At 46.3% G+C, this 27,334-nt stretch overlaps 1 pseudogene across 1 annotated transcript in view; it reads right to left on the minus strand.

Moving 5' to 3' along the window:
* The window catches only part of LOC147029176 (uncharacterized), a 157,277-nt pseudogene that overhangs the window by 122,771 nt on the left and 7,172 nt on the right, over positions 1–27,334 (minus strand). Inside the window, exons 2-4 of the transcript XR_015056977.1 lie at positions 23,511–23,564; positions 19,626–19,763; positions 18,097–18,835 (exon numbers count right to left, since the gene is read on the minus strand). The product of XR_015056977.1 is annotated as an uncharacterized LOC147029176 (transcript). The remainder of the gene's footprint in view (positions 1–18,096; positions 18,836–19,625; positions 19,764–23,510; positions 23,565–27,334) is intronic.

Genomic DNA, 27,334 nt, shown 5'->3' on the forward strand with positions numbered 1-27,334 from the left:
ACCTCCTTCAAATTACCTGCTTTCCTTCCTTAAAGTCCCTGTAGTCGTGCAAAGTGAAAGTACACTTCAAAGAAAAAAAAAAATCTTGTTTACCCTGTGTACCCCGCCCCATCCCGCTCCCCTTCACGGATCTCCGAATGTCTCTGTTCTCCACTATTTTATGCTTCCCTCTGTCACTCCCTCTTGTCTCCTGCTCCCTTTGTTATACGTTCTGTGTTCACACTTCTATGAGCCTCGACATTGAATTAAAAAAAAAACAGCACAAGAAAAAGAGCAATCAGAGATTGCAGACCCTCGCCAGGACTTGTTTTGTGTGGTGTGTGTGTAGTTTTGTGTGGTGTTTGTGTACTGGTGTGTTACATAATTAATAAGAGACATAATTAGAACTGCCACTTTATAACTGCTGGCAGTGATGAATGGGTACCAAGTCGTCCCACTTTTATTGGACACCTGATCTGACCCGTGCAGTTTTTTATTATAATTAAATTGAATTTAGGATGGGATTAAAATAAATTAAATTCAAATGAAATGAAATGGAAGACCAAATAGGTACAGTTCTACATTGGAGTAATCAGAAGGAACCCAAGCAAGTCAAAAGCAAAAATGAAGTCATCAGGAGGAACCTGGATGGGATTCACATTTCAGCTGCGACTCCTCTCCCTTCAAACATATCCAGGCTCAGCCAAGTGAACCTTATTTTAAAAAAAACAATAAAAATAAAAAGAACTGACATTAAAATATATATGTATATATATATATATATATATATATATATATATATATATATATACATATATATAAATAATATATATATATATATATAAATAATATATATATATATATATAAATAATATATATATATATATATATATATATATATATATATATATATATATATATATATATATATATATATATATATATATATATATATATATATATATATTCTGGCTGCCAGACCATGTGTCCGAGACAAAGTTGAAATTTAAAACATGTATTCCCCATCACGACTGCAACACATTTATGAAGCATCATGTCAATTGATCAAGCAGTTCCAGAGTAAACATTATTGGGTCGCCAAAATAGGTGACCCTTATTGTCAGCAATTCTGTCTGTTTGTTCGTTTGTCATCAACATAATTGGTAGTAAACGTGGGCGGATTTTGACAAAACTCGGGTGGTAGGTACATCTTATGACCGAGTGCTTTGGAAATTGTAATGGTTGCTCGGGACACTTTGGTTCCCTAGCAACAACCGAAAAACCTTCAAAATCGGTACCGTTCACGCGAAATCAATTCCGAAAGCCATTATCCCACGTAGGGTTATGAAATTTGGCATGAATGATCTACAGGTGATGCTCTATCAAATATATTCCGGTTTTTGTGATACATGGAATACTTTACCCGCACGGCCTCCTACAATTGGGGTATGCGCAAAAATTGGCGAAAATTGAAGGCCCGCTAGTGACCAGGTGAGTGCATCGATACAAATGAAACTTTGCAGGTTCATGGTACTCAATGAGTACTACAACTTTTCCTCAGGACATATTGACCGATTTCGCTTAGGTCAGGGGTCAAAGGTCAATTAGTGCAAAAATCGATAATATGCGAGAGCGGGAGGTGCCTTCGCGCCAAATGCTACTCCTAGGGTTATGGTCGGATGGTCATGAAATTCACACTAATCATCTGGAATGCATTGTGCACAAACGATCGAGCCGGATTTTCGATTTATATCTTTGTTCACCCACAGCACCCCCTCGAACTTTGGGGATTTCCGATATCAAACCGCATTTTCGGTACTTTTCATTGAAATTGATCCCGAATAGTTATCAGTAGATGGAACTCGATGAGATTTGGTATGCATAATCTTAAGGTGATTCTCTATCCACTATGTGACATCCATTTTTTTTTCTATATCTTATAGTTTCCAAATGGTAACTCTCTCAACTTGGGTGTCTGAGGGCCATTGAGCATTCCCGCTGAAAATTCAAAGTACACAAGCTCCAAGACGGTTGAACAGAATTAAATGAATCTTTACATGCTTATAGACCGTAATGAGTACTAAAACTTTGCTCATTTGCATAATAACCTATCTCGAGTAGGTCAGGGATCAAAGGTCAATAAGTGCATTTTTCGGGCGAAATGACCATTCAAGGCACCCTTGCTCCAACACGGATTAACCGATATGAATGAAAGTTCATAGGTACATAGTACTCAATGGGTACTACAACTTTGCTTCAGGACATATTGACCTATCTCAGCTAGGTCAGGGGTCAAAGGTCAATGAGTGCATTTTTTGGGCAAAATGCCCATTCAAATCCCCCTTGCTCCTGCACGGGTTAACTGGTACGAATGAAAGTTCATAGGTACAGAGTACTCAATGGGTACTACAACATTGCTTCAGGAAAAATTGACCTATCTCGGCTAAGTCAGGGGTCAAAGGTCAATGAGTGCATTGTTCAGGCAAAATGACCATTCAAAGGCCCCTTGCTCAAACACGGGTTAACCGATTCGATTGTAATTTTGTAAGTACTTAGTACTAGATTAACTCAGATCAGGGGTCAAAGGTCATCGGATGCTCGGCGACCCATGGCCGCCTTCCGGCTTGTTTAAAATTTTACTTCCATCCAATATGGCTGCCAAATAATGTGACCTTCCAATTATTACATTAAAAATGTGTACACCCAAGGCTTGGGAAACATTTGTGTGAAGTTCCCCTCTATCTGTCCAGCCGTTCTGGAGAAGATTTTTATAGGTTTTTGGGTAAATCCAATATGGCTGCCAAACCATATGACCGATGACGTCATATGTGTGAATTTCTTGTTCCTCATGGAGAGGCGGTCGTACGAGTAAAGTTTCGCCTCGATCTGTTCAGCCACTTCAGAGAAAAAGATTTTTGAAGGATATATATATATATATATATATATATACATATATATATATATATATATATATATACATATATATATATATATATATATATACATTGTTGCGGATTCGCGCCCGCCGGCGTGCTGGCGGCCACGTAACTCAAATCGCGGCACGTCGCCCACCGGACGGACAATCCCGTCGTGACCCTCTCGGACTAACGCCGGGAACTAGTCACGGGTGGGCCTTTCGGCCTCACCACGATCGTGCCAATCGGCCCCCCGCGTGGGATAGGGTTGCTCGCCAAATTTGACCTACCTAAGTACCCACACGGAGGGTAGACCGGGCGATCGCACCTCGCCGCAGGTCGACTTCGGACACGGGCCACTTTAAGCGACCCGTTCCGTACTATCAGGATAACCGAGCGGTGTTATCGTCAACCTCGACGGTTCGATTAATTATCGGGCGTTTTAGCCCACGACCAACCCTTTACGTGAAGTAAGATGGAGATTCAATAAAAGAAAAGACGAAGCGAAACGGGAGAAACAGTTCAACATAAAGCACATTTATTCCGCGGCAAACGGAAAGCACACATATACAATTATACACCAAAAGCAAATGTAAAAGTGACACGGCAATTCTGCACAAAAAGCAAATGTAAAAGTGACACGACAATTCTGCACAAAAAGCAAATGTAAAAGAGAAACACAATGCAGATCTACTACCGACTACCGAGCACACGGCAACACTTATACAGTTTTACTTCACAGACGGCGCCGACAACACATATACTCAAAGCAAAAGAAAAAGGGACCACCCTCAACGATGAGGGGAGCAGACGGGCCTGGGGCAGAGACCGCGTCGAGCCTACCCGTCTGGTGATGAGCCGCAAAATGGCGGTGGCGCCCAGACTCCGCGGGCCTCGCTGGCACTGCCTGGAAATGGGGTGGGAACGGGGCCCCCTTCTCACACTATCTCAGCGCGGGGGGAAACAGGAGGGGGTTGTTGATGCTCGGGGGAATGAGGATATCTCGCTGGCTCGGGTCCCGCGACGAGCGTCTCCACCGCGACCTCGGTCGAGTTACCGGCCTCCCCACTCCGCAGCTCCCCGACTCTGACACGAGCGCCCTCTCGACTGCCTTCGCCGCCGCCACCTCTTCAACTCTCCACTCTTCTCAGCTCCGTCCAACTGCTTTCTCTGACTCTTCTCTTCTCAACTCTCCTTGACTGACTACTACTGCCTTTTCAGCGAGCGAACGCGGCCCTCTATAGCCCCCGGGGCTTCGCTCCTTCACCTTCGACCCTTCACCTCTGGCTGGCTCCCCATTGGACAGAGGAAAAGTGGGCGTGAATGATTTTTGATCCGCGAATCTGCATATAGCGATTATACTCCGACGCACCTGGAGGCGGGGCCAAATCGCCCCACGCTCGCTGATAGGACGGAACAGAAGTGGACGTGAATCGTTTTTGATCCGATTTCTCGGAAAGGCTGGTGTTTTTGCACCCGCTGTTCGGTGCGCGCCCTGTACGAGTCCAGGATCGGTGTCCACAAGCGGCGCGGGAATGGCGGTGATGCGATGGTTGCGAGAGCGAGATGTGACGGCAAGGGTCGTGGCTGTTGTTGTGAAGCGGCGTTGTGGTTGGTGGTTGTTGTGTGATGGCTGTTGAGACGTGGTTGGTGGTGGTTGTGGTGGTAGTAATGGCGGCTGGTCCAAAATAAAGATAGTAAAAGAAAAACGGCTATCCTGAAGGGTCGCAGCCCGAATGAATGACATTTATTCCCTCTAAACAACGGGTTTGGGCCTAACTACACATATACTTACAGAGATATCTCACCTAAGGGACCTGAATGGTGGTTTGCGAATTTCGTCAACCACAACACTACCCCCTCCCCTTTTTACAGACTCGTCCCGAGTCGTCAAATTTTCGTGTGCCATCATGTGTAGTTTTCCCCTAGTACATTTTACCTACGGATCCCTGAGTGCGACATTCATGGTATTCGTGTCCCCAAAATAAATAACCTGAGGGCTGAGTAACTACCTAAACAAACTCACTCACACGGACGACTTAAATAAAATTGCCGGCGCTAAGACAGACATGCCGGGGGCGCACTCATATGTACAGTACATCTTAACCTTAACTTACAAATTTTACACTAAACCATGGCCCAGGATCAATGGACTCTGCAAAAAGAAAGCAGTTAGCAGGGAGCCAGGCTGCTCGCATGCAGTCTCTGGCTCAAACAATGCAGGTGACAGGGAACGTGGCCGGCTGCTCACTCGCAGTCCAAGGACTTCCCTTTTGAACTGAACGCAGTGAACCACAACGGTGCATGGGCTGCACAAACGCAGTCTCCGTGCCAGCTCAAGTGGCACACGCAATGAACACAACGAATGGATGGATGAATGGATGGACGCAAACACGGTGCACGGGCCACCACTGCAGGCCCATGTTGTAGCTGCCAACAGGGCAGTTCTCACAGCTTGCAAACTGTTGCTTTCTGATCCTGGCGCACATGGCAATGAACAGGGGGCCAAGCAAAAATTGAACGGGGCTGGTGAACAGGGGCAGTGGGCATGGCATGGCAAAGGCAGCAGGCAAACACAGCCCGCAGAAGAAGGCCGCTGCAGGCAAACACAGCCGGCAGACGAACTGGCCGGCACAGGCCTTGCAGAAAACAGCTGCAGACGATCCAGCCGGCACAGGCCTTGCAGCAAAACAACAGCTGCCGATGAAGTGGGCCGGCCTTTGCCTTGCAGCAACACAGCCAGCAGATGAAGCTGGCCAGCCTTTGCCGTTCAGTGGAGGTTGGTGGAGGGAGTGCGGTGGTGCTGGCCACTCGGAAGGCGGGCTCGGACCTACCCTACGGTCTCCCTCCCAACCTATCGCCTTTGCCTGTCATTGTCTATACCCACTCCCTTAATTTGTCAAACCCCAATTTAGCCCCAACTTATTTTTTTATTTTTACTTCCCCACTATAAATCGTCCCCTAACCCCCTTTATCGTCTTTTTCGGCTAACCTATCCTGTCACCTAGCCTACTCCCAACCCCTACGTTCCCTTCCCGGAGGGGAATAAGGGAGAGCTAGCGTCCTGTGTCGAGGCCCAACGAAGCCTCAGAATGGCCTCCCCAGAGTTCAGCGATCTATAACACAAAGTGGGTCCAGCGGCCCACAACGAGAGCGAGGGGATGGATGGTGCGGAGGGGTACACTTCCTATCTACCCAAACCATTTAACTGTTAAACTACCCCGGGGCTTTCAACAAGCGCCTCTCGCTTAAACTATTCGTTCTAACAACCCAGATTCCCATCGCCTGTGTTGGTGTCCTCACAATTTCGGGCCTCGCCCCCCAATTTTCTCTCCGTGCTCTCACACGGTCTCATGGCTGGGACACGTGGCTCCCTTTGGCAGGCACGACCCTCTGCCGATTCTCCGACGATGGCACCCCGGGCACTACACTGCCTCCGAGCCTACCAGCTCCCTAAACACCAGGGAGTGCCCCCCATGGCACCTCCCCTGAAACGCACACGTGGCAGGCTGGCTTCCCAGGCCCCTTTCCGAGGGTCACCCGTGCCCACAACACTGCCCACGCGGCTAATGGCGCCCCGGGCCCCCGCACCAAGCAGGCGCACCCGTACCCACTACGCTATCCCGACCCCCCATGGGCCCTTGGCCTACCACGCCGACTAGCCTGGTGCCCGGGGTACCCACTCAGCGATACTCACCTTTCGCAGCCACGCTCCCAGCCCGTCAACAGGGCTCCTGCACCCCTCCAAACGGGTTTCGAGCCTACACTCCCACCAACAACAAAACAACCTCCATTTTTCAATTTTACTAACCCCCTAACTCACTCTACACTGACCCCGGGGTCCCTTGGGCGGGAGTCACTCCTCCCCCCAATCACTCATCGCACCATGCATTCCAGACTCGCTCCATTCACACAGAACTGCTGGCCTCACTCACTCACCAAGCACATGCTTCCACTTCACTCACCAACTCTTCAACACACTCACCGCTGAACTCTGCCATCCTTCTAACTACCTCCCCTAACTAACTCATGCTCCCACGTCGTCCCTTAAACTAGTAGCACGTTCCTTTTAACACTACGTAGCTAAACTACGTCAACTCTACACATCCAAAGGCTGTCACTGTCTCCAATTAATCCCATTAATCAATATCCCAACCTAAATCTGGCTAAAATCCCTCTAACTAATCCATTCCACGGGCCCCATGAGGACTTAGCCCTGCCCCATGGAGCCGGTCTCGCTAAGCTAACCCTTCCCCCTAACTAGTTTCCATCCTGTGCCCTGGTAAGGGGGTCTTCCACCCCTTGCCTGGGAATCCTGTGCACCCAAAAGTGAGGCTTGATTTTTTTTTTTTTTTTACATGCGCAGCACCAGCGCGGCAACTCACAGCTCGCGCACTTTGCACCTGCCCGTGACGTCATGCAACTGCACGTGTACCTCGTCCCTCCTTGGACGGTACCATCCGGCAGGGATACCACTCCTGCCGGATTCCAACCCCACGTGCAGCCATGACGTCACCGTGCGCATAAAAAAACACAAGCCCCACGTCTCGAGGGGTTCCCCACGCGAACACATGTGCTTTGCCCGTTGGAGAACCCGTCCGGTCCAAATCCATAATCCTGCCTCAACTTTGTCCGTCCGCGGGATCGGCAAATCCACCGCGTGCGTTTCCGGACCAGGACTTCACTCTCGCAAGCGAGCACGTGGGGGCCTCGTGCGTTGCACAGCATGGACCTCGTGCTCGCTGCTGGGTGAACCCGGCATGGTCCCCGAAACAACTACAGCCGCTACTCGGCTTTCTTTCCTCTGTCGCAGTCTCCGTCTCCATTCCACACACGCACTCCCGCGTGTTACAACGCTAACACACCTCACCATTAAACTCACACCGGGAGACGCGGCTGCATGTTCACACATGCCGACCGACATCTCCCTTACACACAACGACCTTGCACACGCTGTCTCTCTCACACTCGGCCGCTCACTCACGCATGCCATTTCCCTTGCACACGTGGCTCCACTCACTCGCGGCCTTTCACTCACTCGTGCCATTTCCCTCACACAAACCATACTACTCACACACGCGGGGGCACTCATCCGCGGTTCCTCACTCATACACCGTGCCTCACTCACACACGCGGGGGAACTCATCCGCGGTGCCTCATCCACACACGGCGTGCTGGGAAGCACGCCCTTCTGCACACTTACCACCACACCACTCACACACGGGGTCGCTTCCACACACGGGGTCTTTGTCACCCACTCGGTCGCTCTCACACACGCCCTTGGATCCGCGCTATGCGTGCGTTGCAGCACGCATTTCGCCACACTCGTGAACACACACCTCGACACCACACACACCGGGACAACCACACTGGGGATTCGTGTCCCCACAAGGGACTCACCTCAAGGGGGCATACTCCCTCCCCTCGTTCCTGGAGGAGGCCATCCCGCTGCTCGCACCGGGTACCTGCACGGTCCGCCAGCTCACCCCCATTATCCTCCACCACCTCCGTGTGTGTGTGTGTTCGTCTTTAGTTTCTTCCACCCCGTTTTCATCGTGAAGTCTTCCCTCTATCGTTCCCATCTCCCGTGTCTCTGTACATTTATTAGTTTCTGTTGTCCCCTCGTGTCTATTAGTCTCTGCTTCTTTCTGGCGTCTTTCCCTTATCTTTATGTAGGTCAACCTTGCTTTCTCCTTAAGTCGCTCCCGTCCTTCCCTGTGTTTCACTCCTTGCTCTTTCACAATCTCCGCGTACCTCATCCTTGCTTTCCGTCTTAATTGTTCTTTTCTCTCCCTCGCAATTCCTTTCACCTCGTCTCTTATCTCCCTCGTGCACGTCTCCGTCACCCCAATTAGTTTTTCCCTCTCGGTCACTGTTACGCTTCTCGCCCAACATGTCCCCCGAATTATTTTCTCCTTACCCGCCTCCACCGCGGGCCTGACAGCCGTTGCACTCCCTCCCAGCTCGTTCGCTCCCACACGTGGCGTCGCCATTTTGAGCTCCACTGCCATTGCCTTCATGCCCGCCTGCAGGCTTCGGCCCATGTTCTGCGTCGCACCCCGCAGTTCTTTCATTTGCTTGTTCATGCTTTTTATTTCGTTTTTCATTTCATGCGCATTCGTTTCCATTTGCTTGTTCATTGCCGCCAGCATGGTGTATAGCTGGGCCATGTCGGGTGCACTCAGCTGAGCCGATTCGGCAAGGATCGGGGAAGGGTTTTGGTGGAGAGGGGGAGGGGAGGTGTCATACACCGCGGCCGCCGCCGCACCTATTTCGGGCTCTGGGTTCAGTTAGGGGAGTTCGTGTTCCTGCACAACCAACATTTCCTGCACGGGGATTTCATCCTGGACCATGGATCCTACATTACTACACATATACATTTCTAATACCCCCGGCTCCCGCTCGCCTTGAGACGCCATCTTATTTCTCGTAAAAGGTTAATTTGAATCGCTCGTAATTTGGAGGGAATCGGGGGTCGCTCCTCTCACCCCTGGACCGATTCCCGTGAATTTAGCTGGAGACAGGAGAGCCCGTTGTCCCGTTCTCCGACACCAGTGTTGCGAGGAGGGGGATGAGTTTGTATCTCACGACCTGACACCAGTGTTGCGGATTCGCGCCCGCCGGCGTGCTGGCGGCCACGTAACTCGAATCGCGGCACGTCGCCCACCGGACGGACAATCCCGTCGTGACCCTCTCGGACTAACGCCGGGAACTAGTCACGGGTGGGCCTTTCGGCCTCACCACGATCGTGCCAATCGGCCCCCCGCGTGGGATAGGGTTGCTCGCCAAATTCGACCTACCTAAGTACCCACACGGAGGGTAGACCGGGCGATCGCACCTCGCCGCAGGTCGACTTCGGACACGGGCCACTTTAAGCGACCCGTTCCGTACTATCAGGATAACCGAGCGGTGTTATCGTCAACCTCGACGGTTCGATTAATTATCGGGCGTTTTAGCCCACGACCAACCCTTTACGTGAAGTAAGATGGAGATTCAATAAAAGAAAAGACGAAGCAAACGGGAGAAACAGTTCAACATAAAGCACATTTATTCCGCGGCAAGCGGAAAGCACACATATACAATTATACACCAAAAGCAAATGTAAAAGTGACACGGCAATTCTGCACAAAAAGCAAATGTAAAAGTGATACGACAATTCTGCACAAAAAGCAAATGTAAAAGAGAAACACAATGCAGATCTACTACCGACTACCGAGCACACGGCAACACTTATACAGTTTTACTTCACAGACGGCGCCGACAACACATATACTCAAAGCAAAAGAAAAAGGGACCACCCTCAACGATGAGGGGAGCAGACGGGCCTGGGGCAGAGACCGCGTCGAGCCTACCCGTCTGGTGATGAGCCGCAAAATGGCGGTGGCGCCCAGACTCCGCGGGCCTCGCTGGCACTGCCTGGAAATGGGGTGGGAACGGGGCCCCCTTCTCACACTATCTCAGCGCGGGGGGAAACAGGAGGGGGTTGTTGATGCTCGGGGGAATGAGGATATCTCGCTGGCTCGGGTCCCGCGACGAGCGTCTCCACCGCGACCTCGGTCGCGTTACAGGCCTCCCCACTCCGCAGCTCCCCGACTCTGACACGAGCGCCCTCTCGACTGCCTTCACCGCCGCCACCTCTCCAACTCTCCACTCTTCTCAGCTCCGTCCAACTGCTTTCTCTGACTCTTCTCTTCTCAACTCTCCTTGACTGACTACTACTGCCTTTTCAGCGAGCGAACGCGGCCCTCTATAGCCCCCGGGGCTTCGCTCCTTCACCTTCGACCCTTCACCTCTGGCTGGCTCCCCATTGGACAGAGGAAAAGTGGGCGTGAATGATTTTTGATCCGCGAATCTGCATATAGCGATTATACTCCGACGCACCTGGAGGCGGGGCCAAATCGCCCCACGCTCGCTGATAGGACGGAACAGAAGTGGGCGTGAATCGTTTTTGATCCGATTTCTCGGAAAGGCTGGTGTTTTTGCACCCGCTGTTCGGTGCGCGCCCTGTACGAGTCCAGGATCGGTGTCCACAAGCGGCGCGGGAATGGCGGTGATGCGATGGTTGCGAGAGCGAGATGTGACGGCAAGGGTCGTGGCTGTTGTTGTGAAGCGGCGTTGCGGTTGGTGGTTGTTGTGTGATGGCTGTTGAGACGTGGTTGGTGGTGGTTGTGGTGGTAGTAATGGCGGCTGGTCCAAAATAAAGATAGTAAAAGAAAAACGGCTATCCTGAAGGGTCGCAGCCCGAATGAATGACATTTATTCCCTCTAAACAACGGGTTTGGGCCTAACTACACATATACTTACAGAGATATCTCACCTAAGGGACCTGAATGGTGGTTTGCGAATTTCGTCAACCACAACAATATATATGCCTGGTGTTGGCGCAGTGGTTAGGGCAGCAGCTTGGGATCCAAAAGGTCCTGAGTTCAAGCCCCGTTGGGCCACTGAATCAATACACCAGGGGGTTGACTCAGCCTGTCATCCTTCCGAGGTCGGCAAAATGAGTGCCAGTAAACTGGGCCGGTGTATACCCCCGTTAAAATAGGTGTACTATACCCCTGTGTCGTAAGAGGCGACCAGGGTTGTGTCAGGAAGGGCATCCGGCGTAAAACATGTGCCAAATCACTATGCGGATCATACGGATGATCCGCTGTGGCGACCCCTAACAGGAGCAGCCGAAAGAAGCAGATATATATGTATGTATATATATATATATATATATATATATATATATATATATATATATATATATATATATATATATATATATATATATATATACATATATACATATACACACAGCTCTGGAAAAAAAATAAGAGACCACTCCAAAAAAATTTTAAATCAGCATCTCTGCATGTATGGCAGCCATTCCATTCCAGTGTCTGTTGAATTCCAACATAGGCACACCTCATTCTACTTCGTGAGGTACGGATTAGGTGATCACCTGAACCGAATCTTATTTAACAAGGAAAAGTATAAAAACCACTGCTGTGGTCATCACTATCCTCTTGCAATAGGACCAGCTGGATGGAAAAACAGTGCTGGTAGTCCTCAAAAGTAATTGAAATCAAAAAATAACTATTGACCATGCCAAAAGAGTTGAAAAGAAAAGTTTTGAGAGAGGAAAATAAGGGTTAAATTCTGGCTTTACTGGCAGAGGGACACAGTGAGCGTCACGTTGCTTCCATCCTTAAAATTTCAAAGACGGCGGTTCATAAGAACAAGGTCAAGCAGGAGACATTGGGGACAACAAAGCCACAGACTGGCAGAGGGAGAAAACGACTTTCCACTGACCAGATTAGTCTTTGTGAAGGACTCATGAATCAAGCCACCTACGAGGTTGTCCTGGAAGAACACTTGCTTCCTTCTGCTCTGACAGTTCCCCAACTCTGAGGATTGGTTTTTCCAGCAGGACAATGCTCCATGCCACACAGCCAGGTCAATCAAGGTGTGGATGGAGGACCATCAGTTCAAGACCCTGTCATGGCCAGCCCAATCTCCAGACCTTAACCCCATTGAAAACCTCTGGAATGTGATCAAGAGGAAGATGGATGGTCACAAGCCATCAAACAAAGCCGAGCTGTTTGAATTTTTGCGCCAGGAGTGGCATAAAGTCACCCAACAGCAATGTGAAAGACTGGTGGAGAGCATACCAAGACGCATGAAAGCTGTAATTGAAAATCAGGGTTATTCCACGGAATATTGATTTCTGAACTCTTCTAAAGTTAAAACATTAGTATTGTGTTGTTTAAAAATGAATATGAACTTGTTTTGTTTGTATTATTTGAGGTCTGAAAAGAATCTTTGTTGTTATTTTGACCAGTTGTCATTTTCTGCAAATAAATGCTCTCGATGACAATATTTTTATTCGGAATTTGGGAGAAATATTGTCAGTAGTTGATAGGATAAAACAAAAATGTTCATTTTACTCAAACACATACCTTTAAATAGTAAAATCAGAAAAACTGATAATTTTGCAGTGGTCTCTTAATTTTTTCCAGATAATTTTTCCATATATATATATATGGTGTCTATAAAATCTCTTTGCAATTAAAAAAATTTATTACAAAAGCAAATGAATAGATAAACCTGTGGAAATGATAACAAAATGAGGAGTAGATATTGAAGTTTTTTTTGCCTCGTTTAATACACTTCTATATGGGCACCATTTGTGACACGAAGCACATCAAGACGGTATAAATTATAAAGAGACTTTATGGACACCCTGTATATGTATATATACATGTATATATACAAATATATATATATATATATATATATATATATATATATATATATATATATATGTTGTTGCGGTTCTCGGAACCGCATCCCTCCAAAGCAACAGCAACCATTATATAGTCGTCCCATGACAGTTATTCCATTAATACATTCAGTTAGTCCCTTCGCTTTTGTCTCGTGGGTCAAATGGGACATGCGTTGCGGGGATCTCATAGCTAGGTTTGCTTAGTCCACTAACTTCATTTCTACTATTCTTTTCTGATTATTTCTGAGGTAAATCCGAATTTGGGTCCTCGCATAGGCCAGCAGGCACTGCGCTCGGACACCCGATCGGCATAGCGCGGCACAGCGCAGAGCTCCTGTCCTCAAGCGATCCCTCAACCTAACTTTTGCGGCAAATCATAGAGTATGCTCGGCAGCTCGAGATTATCGTCTCGAGCTTCCAATGATCTGGGATGAGATTGCTGGTTGTATTGAAAAGGCATACGAACATCTCTGAAAGAGGCTGCACGGATGTTGATTTTCACAACACAAAAGCAAATGACCCAATATCGGGCGAACGCGCGCGCTGGCCACGTGCTTCATGGCGGATCCGCATACACTGTACGGGACGTGCTCAAAGGCGGACCCGTGCTTAGCTCGTGACACCTTATCGTACAGAGCAGGGCACAGATGGCGCACATCTTGTTCTGATCTGTGCATGGGTTTATCCTAATATCTTCCCGTCTGTGCATGGGTTTACCCCAACACCTTACCGTTGGTCCTCGCTGGCAGCCGTGGGTGTTCCCCACGGACGGCGGACGTTTCCTCGCCTCTCCATCCGGCGAAACCCCGATCAGGCAGGGGCATGCCGTACAGCTCGGGCCATGTGGCGCATCACGGAGCAGGCCATATTAAAAACAATATGGCTGCCGAACCATGTGAACAATGACATCATCAATTTTTTGCCAATTACAATTTAGCCCAAGATGACCCTCATAAATTTTCATACTGATCAGATGGAGCATTCTACATATGAAATTTTGATGTCATAACGAAGGCACCTATGATGTAATTTAAAAAAAATCACACTTATTCCGCGTGAGGAGTACTTCCCATGTGCCAAGTTTCATTTTTTTCATAATTATCATTAAAACATTCTACATGAGTAGTCGCTCCGATGGGGAAAATTTCGTCTCAATCTGACAAGCAGTTGCGGAGAAAAACACTAAAGTTCTGTGTGGACAAACAAACAAACAAATGGACCTCTCCTTCGGTGAGGGTAAAAAAAGAAAGAAGCAATTCCACCGATTAAAAAACTACATTCATTAAAACATCACGAACATGAGCAGCAACTCAATCAGAGTGCCTGTGTTTGCTAATCAAGGTTTAAAAAAAAAAAACATAACAATAGAACCTTTTCACCTCCCACTTCTCAGTTATGGAAGAAAAAGGAGAGGATACCCCATTATTTATTTATTTGTTTCTGAACTGCCATCAATCAACACTTTAGGAGAGGAGGACACAAATAGCACGAGATGATGCTTTCTTGGAAAACTTTAAATGCCAAATGGCAAGACATGAGCAGCATTATTTATCCCCGAATGATCGAGTGTAATAAATTATATCAAACATAACTAGAACTGCCACTTTATAACTGCTGGCAGTGATGACCGGGTACCCAGACGTGTCCGCCTTTGACACAACTGATACAACATGAGACTTAAATCATCGTCGCAAAGTTTCGCATTGATAGGATAAGCGCTGCCAGAGAAAACATAATTAAATGGTGAAACAAACACAGGCCTGCTTCGAGACGGCGCGGAACAGACGAGTTACGGACCGGGCAGCACAAAGCGTTCAATTTCGTTATAACTGGCTACCAGATTCAAATAATTAAATAATTCTGGCTGCCAAACCGTGTGACCGATCAGGTTGAAATTTTAAACTTTTGTTTCACATGTCGGCTAAATTAAAATTATGAGGTTTCGCATATATAGAAGCAGCGGTTCCAGTGTAAACATTAATTAATATTTATCCTTCAATCCAAGATGGCGGCCAAACCATGTGACTTGTGACATCATAATTTTTACTACGTGTGCATACACGATGGTAGATGATAAATGCAAATTTTCGCTTCGATAGGTTAAGCAGTTCCAGAGAAAACATTATTTAATATTTTTCTTAAAACCAACATGGCTGCCAAAACCTGCGCCCGATCCCGTTGAAATTTCAAACCTTCATTCCACATGACTGTTCCACCATAACGCTGATGTTTCACATTTATTGAAGCAGTAGTTCCAGAGTAAACATTAATTAATATTTTTCCTTCAATCCACTATGGCTGCCAAACGTTATGTCGTACATCAAAAGGGGGTGAGAACTTTTTATTCGTTATGGAGAGGCGGTAATTCTGGTGGAGTTTCGCCTGGATCTGTTCAGCCATTTCAGAGAAAAAGAGGTTTAAAGTTATTATTTTAAAATCCAAGATGGCTGCCAAACCATGTGACCTATGACATCACAAATTTAAATTCTGCTTCCAAATTTGTAGGGGAACACGTCTGTGAAGTTTCCTGTTAATCGGTAAAGGTGCGTTTTTCTATCCAAGATGGCCGCCAAACCTTGTGACTTGTGATGTCATAATTTTTACCACGCGTGCATACATGACAGTAGATGATAATTGTAAATTTTCGCTTCAATAGGTTAAGCAGTTCCAGAGAAAACATTATTTAATATCTTTCTTAAATCCAACATTGCTGCCAAACCATGTGACCTAGCAATTCGAAATTAACAAACTTGTATTCACGACTCGTGTGCAATATGTGTGTGAAGTTTCCCCTTGATCAGATCAGCCGTTCTGGAGAAGAAGATGTTTGAAGGTTTTAGAGGAAATTCAAGATGGCTGCCAAACCATGTGACATATCAAGAAGAAATTAACAAACTTGAGAAGGGACCTCATGGGGAATATGTGTCAAGTTTCGTCTTAATCTGTCTTGCGCTTCTGGAGAAGAAGATTTTTAAAATTTATTCATTTTCAATCCAAGATGGCTGCCAAACCATGTGACCTATGACTTCATAAATTTAAATTCTGCTTTCCATCCTGGACCCTAACAGGTGTGTGAAGTTTCGTGTAAATCGGATAAGGTCTGTTTTTCTATCCAAGATGGCCGCCAAACCATGTGACTTCTGAGGTAAAAAAATTTTACCTTGTATGCAGGCGTGATGGGAGAAGGCAGTTGCAAATTTTCACTTCGATGGGTTAAGGATCCAGAGAAAACATTATTCAATATTTTTCTTAAATCCAACATGGCGGCCAAACCATATGACCTAGCAATTCGAAATTAACAAACTTGTATCGCATACATGTCCCGAATATAGTTGCGAAATCTCCCCTTCATTGGACCAGCGCTTCTGGAGAAGAAGATGTTTGAAGGTTTTAGGGTTTTTTCAAGATAGCCGCCAAACCATGTGACGTATCAAGAAGAAATTAACAAACCTGAAAAAGGAAACCTGTCTGGCCATTCTGGAGAAGATTTTTTTCAAAAAAAAACATTAAAAAATAAGATGGCGGCCGAATTAAGTCATCGATGACGTCAAGAAAAACATTTTCGACGGTGAATTTAGGAGTAGATGACGCTCAAAAAAAATTTCAGATTTTTCTCATGTGGCGTTCTACTTGACGAATTTTCACCGGCATACCGCTTCACCGATGACGTCACGAAAAATCACACGTGTTCCCCATAGGGAGCTTAGTAAATGTATCAAGCGAAAAATTTTTCCATTGCACGGTTTCAGAGATACAGAGGTCCAAAGTTTATCGTTTTTTTCAAGATGGCGCCCGCAACACGTGACCAATGACGTCATAATTATAACCTGAGTGTGCTATCAAAAAAGATACATACTATGGTGAAAATTTCGTGTCGATCGGACTTAGTGCCCCAGAGAAAATGATTTTTAAAGCGAAAAAATCCGCGAAATGCCGGCGGAAAAAGAAAAATAATAAATAAACAGAAGACTAACAATAGGGTACCCTGTACTGACAGGGTACCCTAATAAATACAGAAAGGACAGAAACATGGACCTTACACATGGTGGCGTGTTCAGGAAATCGTTATCATTTAAAACTTTACAAAGACGGTGCAATGGAGACGACATTGCACTACTGGTTGCGGATAAAACGAATGTGATTATAATCAACGGATAATGAAACATTTAGGGATAACGTTTGACTGCACCACCATTGCTCTGTACTTTGCTCAATGAGAAAAGCCTTCGGGCCAATAAAAAAAATACGTCAGTTGACGTTTACACATTTATCCTTATACAGTGACATGCCAGCAACACGACCTCAAAGTACGCACACTCATCCCGAAGCAGTCCATCCTGGGTTTGAATCCCGACCCAGCTATAATGTCACCCCGGTGTTTCACAGGCAGGGTGATTCAATGTGCATGCCTTCCTCCAGATAGACGTTAAGCTGCCGTCCCATCTTCTGGCATTAGTTGATGGATGTTAAAGATCCCATGGTGTCCTTCACGAAGAGTAGGCGAGGTATACAATTTGTCGTCATGGGGCAGTCTAAAAGGGGTCTCCCGACCATGGAACAAAACTCGGTGCAGATTTATCGTCGTAGCTCCCAGCCAGCGTCATCACGCGTTCTTCCAGGTGGTGGATTGTTCTTCCGATGCCGATGTCATGTTTTCACGGTCATGTTGGTGGCTCTGAAAATACTCTCTAGGGAAATTAATGACATACGCGTGCCATGAGAGCTCCCCAAAGGAAACTGATCCACGGTGTTTACAGATTTTTCCAGCACGGGGATGCCATTCGTACTTCGTTATGCTTCAGTTATACGCAATGGGATGCAGAAACCGAGTTCAATCCGATCACCTTGTGCACGTATATCGTACAAACTCCTTCACGTGGCTTTGATGCAATTTGAAAAATATATATTCTTATCACATACAAAGCATTTTATGAATGCTCTCCACTATGGATCCTCGTGTGTCTTTTCAAGTTGCGCAAATCAGCAAAGCCTTTACTACAATAAGTACACTTGAACGGACGCTCTCCGGTATGGGACCTCATATGTACATCCAGGGTCTGTTTGTGAGTGAATCCTTTGCCGCAGTCGAGGCACTTGTGTGGGCGTTCTCCCGTGTGGGTTAACATATGGATTTTCAAAGACGGCGATCGAGTAAAACCCTTGGTGCAGAAAGAGCATTGGTATGGGCGCTCACCGGTGTGGGTTCTCATGTGTACGTTCAAGTGCACCGACTGAGAAAAATCCTTACTGCAGACATGGCACTTGTGCGGGCGCTCTCCGGTGTGGGTCCTCATGTGTATTTTCATATTCCCTATTTGAGCAAACGTCTTCTCACAAACGGAACACTTGTAAGGACGTTCTCCAGTGTGCGTCCTCATATGCACGTTGAGGTTTCCGATCTGTGTGAAACCCTTACCACAGATAGAGCACTCAAACTGATACTCCTTTGTGTGGGTCCTCATATGGTATTCCATGAGACAAAATTTTTGAAAGTCCTTACCACATACCGGACACTTGTATCGCATTCCCCTCGTATTCACTTTCATGCGTTTGTACAGTTTTGCATCTAGTTTGCTGCACTTGTGCGAAGAAGTTTCTTCATGGCGTGCTTGTTTCTTGGTCAACCCCAGAGAGCATTTGGAACTCAACTGTCCAAAATTTCTTGACTGTTCTGCAACATAAAAAAACAGGTTTTTCTATATTATACCCTCACCCTCACACATACATATAACATGGAATAATTCCTCCCCCCCACCCCCTCCATCATCATCATCATCATCATAATCATCATAATCATCATCATGACAATAAATATACAAGTTGTTGTACAACAGCATTTCCATTGAAAACTAGAGCGGCACTCTCGGATGTCATGACCGACAGATACACTTCTGCGCACATTATTGAAGTCTTTTATGCAAAAAAAACCAACATGGCTGCCAAACCACGTGGTCATTGACATCAATTCCCCCCCCCCCCACCCACCCCTTACAATTTAGCCCTGGACGACGCTCAAAAAATTTCATACTGATCGGATAAAGCGTTTGACGTATGCATTTATGACGTCATGACAAAGCCACCTAGGACATCATCAAAAAAATGACACTTCTTTCCCACGGGGAGAGTACGTGACATGCGCAAAGTTTAAATTTTTTCCATGGAGCGGTGTCAGAGATACAGAGGTCCAAAGTTTTTCCGTTTTTCCAACTTCGCTGTCATACCACGTGACCCATGACATCATAATTATCAATAAAACATTCTGTACGAGTAGTCGCACCTGTGGTGACATTTTTTTGCCAATTGGATAAGCGTTTGCAGAGAAAACAGAACATTAGCACGGACGGACAGACAACCCAAAAACATAAAACCACCGGAGCCTTTGTCAGCGGTGGCAGAAAAAAAGAAAACAGAAAACACTTAATATAGAACAAGTGTGATGTGCTTTGTAACATCATGCTCACCAGCATCATCGTGAACCATATTTTTGACCTCGATGGAATCATATGAATTCCCCTTGACAGAGAAATAATCCAAAGTCCCTGAAGAGGATGAAGCAACATCACCTTGTAAACATTCCACTTTTACTGGATGGACTTCAGCTGCACGCAATGAGAAGGTAACAGCAATTACGGCAATAGAACAGTTGCTTATATATACACAAGATCAAAACTCATGGTGGAACAAGACAACAAAAGGTAAAAACTAGAAGGGCACTCTTCGACGTAGCGACATCGACGGCTATGCCTCCACCCACATTATTGCATGACAATACATACTTGTACCAAGTTTGATTATATATCTCTGAACTAAGATTCAAGCTGTTAAATAATTCACACTGCCACACGATGCGTCCGATCAGGGTCAAATTTAAATCATATATTCCCCATTACTATGAGATCATAATTATGAAGTTTCACGTCGATTGATGAAGTGGTTCAAGAGAAGGAATTTTTGTTTAAAATTTTCGTTCAATCCAACATGACTGCCAGACCATGTGAACTATTAATTGGTTGTGAACACCCTGGTGCCCCCAAGGCTTGGGGAACATGTGGGTGCAGTTTCCCCTTGATCTGTCAAGCCGTTCTGGAGAAGTTTTGAAAGGTTCATTCTTCAAAAAAATCATTGCTACCAAAGCACGTGTCCTATGATGTAATGGATGGAAAACATTTTGTTCCTAACGGATAAGCACACCTGTAAAGTTTCGACTAGATCTGTTCAGCCGCTTCGGAGAAGATTTTTGAAGGATTTTATGTGGGAAAAAATTTGGCTGCTGAACCACGTGACCGATGATGTCATCAATTTATTTCCCCCATACAATTTAGACCCAGATAACCCTCAAAAAATTTCATTCTGAACAAATAAAGGGTTCGATGCATGCAATTATGACACCATAACGAAGCGACCTTTGACTTCTTAAAAAAAATCAAATTTGGTTTGCATGGGGAGTTCCCTCCACTCACAGGTGAGATGTAGGGGGGTCTTTCTTTATCATTTATACACTGACTGCTTTCGACATACACACGTGGTACATGCTTGGGAGCCTCGTTGGTATGCATTTCTGTCAACTGTTGCTGATGATTCGCCAATAAGCGATGAAAACGGTAGCTGAGGGGGTGTGGAGCATTGGAATTCTCATGTTTGTACTATGTGTGAACGCCTTTATAGTTGTTGAGGAACTCTGAGAAGGGTTCAAAACAGCATTGCGCTTACCTTGTGAAGGTCTTCTTGGGTTGCTTTATGCAGCTTCTTTGACCAGAGGAGTGTGGGAGGTGTCAAAAAAAAAAATATATATATATATATATATCGCCTCGAAGGGAAGCAGGACATCTCACCGTGCAATACAGGTGTGGGGAAATCGGTGCAGGTGTGAGTGAAAGGTTGAGTAAATCACTGGTGAGTGTGTACGTTTAGTGTGGAACCCGAGGAGGTTGTAGGAATGTGTGGGGGGACCGTGTGGAGGAATGTGGGGGGGCGTGGGGAGGAATGTGTGGGGGGGGACTGTGGGGAGGAATGTGGAGGGGGGACCGTGAGGAGGAATTTGGAGGGACCGTGAGGAGGAATTTGGGGGGGGGGAGGACTGCATGCAGGCAGGCCTTTACCAAATAGCATTAGTTTTGATTTTTAAATGTTACCGCCTGGATTTATATAGAACATGGCGGTTTGAAGGAAATACTGCTGTTTGGATGTGTTTTATCGCCATGGTAATGCCCTGGTACACTGCCTTCCCATTCCCTCCCCTCACATAACCTTCCCATTCCCTCCCCTCAGGTCACCTTCCCATTTCCTCCCCTCAGGTCACCTTCCCATTCCCTCCCCTCAGGTCACCTTCCCATTCCCTCCCCTCACGTAACCTTCCCATTCCATCTTCTCATACCGTCTTCCCATTCCCTCCCCTCACGTCACCTTCCCATTCCCTCCCCTCACATAACCTTCCCATTCCCTCCCCTCACATAACCTTCCCATTCCCTCCCCTCACATAACCTTCCCATTCCCTCCCCTCACGTCACCTTCCCATTCCCTCCCCTCACGTCACCTTCCCATTCCCTCCCCTCACGTCACCTTCCCATTCCCTCCCCTCAGGTTACCTTCCCATTCCCTCCCTTCAAGTCACCTTCCCATTTCCTCCCCTCACGTCACCTTCCCATTCCCTCCCCTCAAGTAACCTTCCCATTCCATCTTCTCATACCGTCTTCCCATTCCCTCCCCTCTCCTTGTGCCGCCCTCCCATTCCCTCCCCTCTCCTTACACCGCCTTCCCATTCCCTCCCCTCACACCACCTGCCCATTCCCTCCCCTAGCACTGCACCGCATTCCTATTCTCTCCCCTCGCACCGCATTCCCATTCCCTCCCCTCCCCTCGCACGGTTCCCTCGCAGAGAAGCTGCCACACACATAGAAATACAGTTGAACATGCATGACACAACACAAGACTGTTAAATGAGCTTCGAGGATGTGATGTCACTTCCCAGAGCATTCTCGCTACCAGCGGTCACAACAATGTTTTTGTTATTTGGTCTGACTCAGCTGGCTTTTGAACCACTGACCTCCCAGAATCAGAGCAGACGCTCTAACCATTACACAGCTGAGTCCGGATGATATCTCTTTTTGATCAACTTGTTGCACTGTCTTTTGATAAAATGTTGCTGTTGCCTTTTTAGCCTGTGACATCTCGCTCTTCCATGAGTCCCAATCTTGTTTCGAATACATTTATGTATTTTTTTTACAGCACGGCGACATCGCGCTGTTATATACAGTAATTGGCAATTCTGTCCTGTGTCTTGTCACACTTATTGTTGGGTGTGATGTGGGCGGAGATTGCTGGGTCGATTGTGGGCGGAGATTGCCGGGTGGATTGTGGGCGGAGATTGCCGGGTGGATTGTGGGCGGAGATTGCCGGGTGGATTGTGGGCGGAGATTGCCGGGTGGATTGTGGGCGGAGATTGCCGGGTGGATTGTGGGCGGAGATTGCCGGGTGGATTGTGGGCGGAGATTGCCGGGTGGATTGTGGGCGGAGATTGCCGGGTGGATTGTGGGCGGAGATTGCCGGGTGGATTGTGGGCGGAGATTGCCGGGTGGATTGTGGGCGGAGATTGCCGGGTGGATTGTGGGCGGTGATTGCCGGGTGGATTGTGGGCGGTGATTGCCGGGTGGATTGTGGGTGGTGATTGCCGGGTGGATTGTGGGCGGTGATTGCCGGGTGGATTGTGGGCGGTGATTGCCGGGTGGATTGTGGGCGGTGATTGCCGGGTGGATTGTGGGCGGTGATTGCCGGGTGGATTGTGGGCGGAGATTGCTTGGTGGATTGTGGGTGGGGTTAATGCGGAAGAGCGATGTTTGTTGTGCTGAATCGTTTTCTGTGTGACGCCGGAAGTTGATTTTGAGCAGGAAGTGATAATCTTCCTATTCCGTTAGTTGTTGACGCACAGCGTAGTAACTCTTGATCTTCATTGTTTTTCACCAGAAGTGTTTTTAAAACGTCGTGTGGAGGTGATTTCTTCCTCTTTTTTGGTGACAGAAGTGGTAATTACAGCACGCCGACATCGCGCTGTTATATAATTGGGTACATCCCTTTGATCTGAGGGCTACAAATAGAAATTTGTCCAACGTCACAACTCTTCCCATCATGCATGCAAATTCACCGTGTCTACATTTAAATTATATAATTGGGTACATCCCTTTGATCTGAGGGCCACAAATAGAAATTTGTCCAACGTCACAACTCTTCCCATCATGCATGCAAATTCACCGTGTCTACATTTAAATTATATAATTGCAAAATTGTTTCATCATTCTTAATCTTTCACTGCCCCCAGCCACGTGATATCGAAGTGTTCGCTTCTTGTTTACCTTGAAGTGTTGAATTAGCCACAATAATAGGTTCCTCCTTTACCACCATCAGGTCTGCAACAACAAATCAGCATCAATGTCAGCAGTGAGCACATTCAAACATAATATATATGAATATATATATATATATATATATATATATATACATACATACATACATATATATATAAATATACATATATTGTTGCGAATTCGCGCCCGCCGGCGTGCGATCGGCCGCTTGACTCGAATGGCGGCCGCCTCGCCCATCGGAACGAACAATTCAGTCATGACAATCCGGGAACTATCGCCCGGAGCCAGTCACGGGTGGGGGTTTAACCTCACCACGATCGTGCCAATTGCCCACTCGTGCAGGATAGGATTGCTCGCCAAATTCGACCTACCTCAGTACCTGTGCGAGTGGTCGACCGGGCGATCGTACCACGCCACAGGCCGACTCCGGACATGAACCGCTTAAGCGGTTCGTTCCATATTGCAGGGATAACCGAGCGGAGTTATCGTCGGCCTTGACGGTTCCGATTAATTACCGGGCGTTTTAAACCCACTATCAATCCCTTACGGGATGCAAGATGGAGATTCAATAAAAGGAAAAGACGAAGCCAAGCGGGAAAACAGTTCAACAAGCAGCACTTTATTCACACACAGACACAAAGCAAGCACGTATATACAGCCATACATTCAAAATGTAACAAAAGCAAAGAAAGAGTTAAAACCGAATAAAAGGGAATTATTTACACATGGCAACACTTTCACAGTTTCTACTTACAAGACTGGCGCCACCCACAGACATTTACACAAAACCCCAAAAGAAAAGGAAGTCGCGACTTCCCTGGGCGCGTCGTCCAGCCTTGGGGGACCACAGCCTCGAGTCCCTCCTTTGTCTCCTCCTGGCTTGGCGCACCGAGCTCGTCCCGCGTGTAGCTCGCGTCGTCCGCCCGACAGCTCGGATGGGGTTTTTGGGGGAACGGACGGGGCTCGTTCGGCGCTACTTCCCGCGCTCACGCAGGGGTCCCAGGGCTCGGCGAGGATCGCAGAACAGGGCAGGAACAATGAGCTCGCGAAGAACCAGAAGGCTCACTCCAAACTCAAACCAACTCCGAACCAACCAAAAAAACTGAAGACCAACTCGTTCGTCCCTTTTGTAGGGGCCGACTCCACCCTTCGCCCCACCCCATTTTCGGTTCCACCTTCCTTCGAGAAGGTTCCCGAAAAGGGGCGTTCCTCACCCCGACCGCCTCACGCTGTTCATCCACCAATCGGCGGCGAGCTGCCCTCCCCCCTTCCTTCACACCAAGCGCAGGGAAAAATGGCGGGAAAACCCCACAAGCGTCGTTGTTGGTTTGTTTTGTTCTTGTTCAAATTAATAATAGAGAAAGAAAAACGACTAACTGAAGGATCGCAGCCCGAATAGATCACATAAATTCCCTCTATACAACGGGTGTGGGCTAACTACACGTGGACTTATCGAGATATCTCACCTGAGGACTCTTTATGGTGTAATGCGAATTTCCACAACCGTAACACTATAATATATATATATATATATATATATATATATATATATATATATATATATATATATATATATATATATATATATATATATATATATATATATATATATATATATATATATATATTTGAGTGAAAACTAACATTTTCATAGAGCGAATCTGCAAATAGTAGAGAATCTTTTCAATGCAAAAAGGGGGGATTGGTTCCTTGCGGTTCATGATTCATGAGGAAAAATTTAAAAAACATCCTATGGAAAACCGCGAATATGTGAAACACAGAGCCGCAAATGTCGAAGCAGGTCGCATTTTATAAACCATGAATAGCGGGGTCTGACAGTACTTACAAATAAGCAAAAACAATAAAGAAAGAAACCTGGACATTAAATTTGGATGAAACAAACATAAAACAAAGAATTGCAAGCTTAGATTAAACACAAAAGAGGTTAGCCAAATACACAAGAGAACAAGTAAAAACAAGTGAAATCCTTCAATACAGCACGTGTGGTGAAGCAAATGAGTACATTAATGTTATTGAAAGAACCACTTATCACTTTGCCACCAATATTTGCCATTATTGTAAGTAAATTTCAACTACTAATGCATGACAAAACACTTGTTTATGGCTAATATTAAAGAGAATGATGGCATAAGAATTTAGCTTTCAGCGTTCGGCGCGAAATGCCATGGTGGGCGGAAATGACGTCTTTCGTTCGTTCGTACATGAGAGGGGAGTGTTTCTTGGTTTTTTTTCCGTCAAGCAATAAATTCAATCGTTTTCACATGTATAACACATTAGTTTCACAAATTTCCATTGAAATACTCGGGTATTTCCGTCAATTGTCGCTATTTCCGTCTAGGTTACGCACTGCCATCGACCGGACGGCCGTCATTGGCTCACTTGAGGCACGTGGGGGGGGGGGGTGGGGGGACACCGGGGACATTTCAAACTCGGTGCAATTGTATACCGCACACGCGCTGTAAAAACATAAAATGTCATAGCGCCGAATGTTTTAGCAATTTTGCTGTACGTAGTTAAAGAGCTAGCCCACATTTATGTACAACTAAAATGGCCGCCAGTCTACCAGTCCGCCATATTTGATCAGATTGCAAAATACAGTGAGATACACGTATATGCTATGATGTACTGTGCTTGTTCGAAGTTCGCACAAAATCAGACAATGCATGTCTGAGAAATGGTTGGGGACACATTTCAGTAACCAAAATTGGCACCGTGTGGCCATCTTGGATCTGACCTCAAAAAAAACATGATGCGCATATGTAAGCCATCATTGATTATCAGGGTGCCAAGTTTGAATGACATCCGTAAATGCATGCCCGAGAAATGGTTGAGGACGTGTTCTACACCGGGGTTGTGATTTTTTTCCAACAAAAATGGCCACCAGTCAGCCATCTTTGATCGCATCGCGAAACAAAATGATGTGCACATGTATAACATCATGTGTTGTCTTTTTGCCAAGTACTAACACAATCAGTCCATACATGTCCGAGATATTGAGTTATGTATAGTGTTGCGGTTGAGGACGCACACACACATGCACGCACGGACATGAAAATCGACACCAAATCCATAAGCCCCTGTTCAGACTGCGTCCAACAAGGGCCAATAAAATAAAGCATATCAAAACAGTGTATGTAGACAGCCATAAAGATAACAATCAGGCCCACATGGCCAACAACTACAACAAATTAGAGCCAGCGTTCGCAACGCGACGCAGACGTCGCAACGCGACGCAGCTTTTCCAGAGAGTCGGAGAAATCATTGATGAAAACCAGAAAACCACAGGGCCTAGAATGCTGCCTTGAGGAAGCGAGGAAGCTGAAATCTGGGTGCAATCGTGAAGAAGTGCTTTGGCAAAAAAGTTTTTATTGTTTGTTAAATCAATTAATTACCTCATTATGATGGATTAATTAATTCATTAATTATTTTCTTTCTCATCTGGGCAATGGCTCAGGAACCTTTGAGTGAGGAAGCTGATATTTGGACATGACAGTGAACAAATGATTCGGCTATAAAGGGTATTTTCAATTTATTGATTAACTAGTGTGGATTGGCTCGCTGCACTCGTCTCACCACACGTCATTGCAGAGATTGATGTCACAGATTTGCTGTTGTCATGATTTACATTTTACACCAATAATAATGCAAACATTTGTTTTCAACAAATTTATTACTTACAAAATCGAAGATTTTTCAAGTATATTGGTCAGTCAATTTTGTTATTCTGTCTGTATTTTTGTCAATTACCTACAGGTCACAATTTTAAACAGATCTTCAGAAAACTTCACCAC

This window comes from Eptatretus burgeri, chromosome 4 (genome assembly GCF_056783735.1).
Source record: "Eptatretus burgeri isolate ZD-2024b chromosome 4, Ebu_testis_v1, whole genome shotgun sequence".
NCBI classification, from domain to species: domain Eukaryota; kingdom Metazoa; phylum Chordata; class Myxini; order Myxiniformes; family Myxinidae; genus Eptatretus; species Eptatretus burgeri.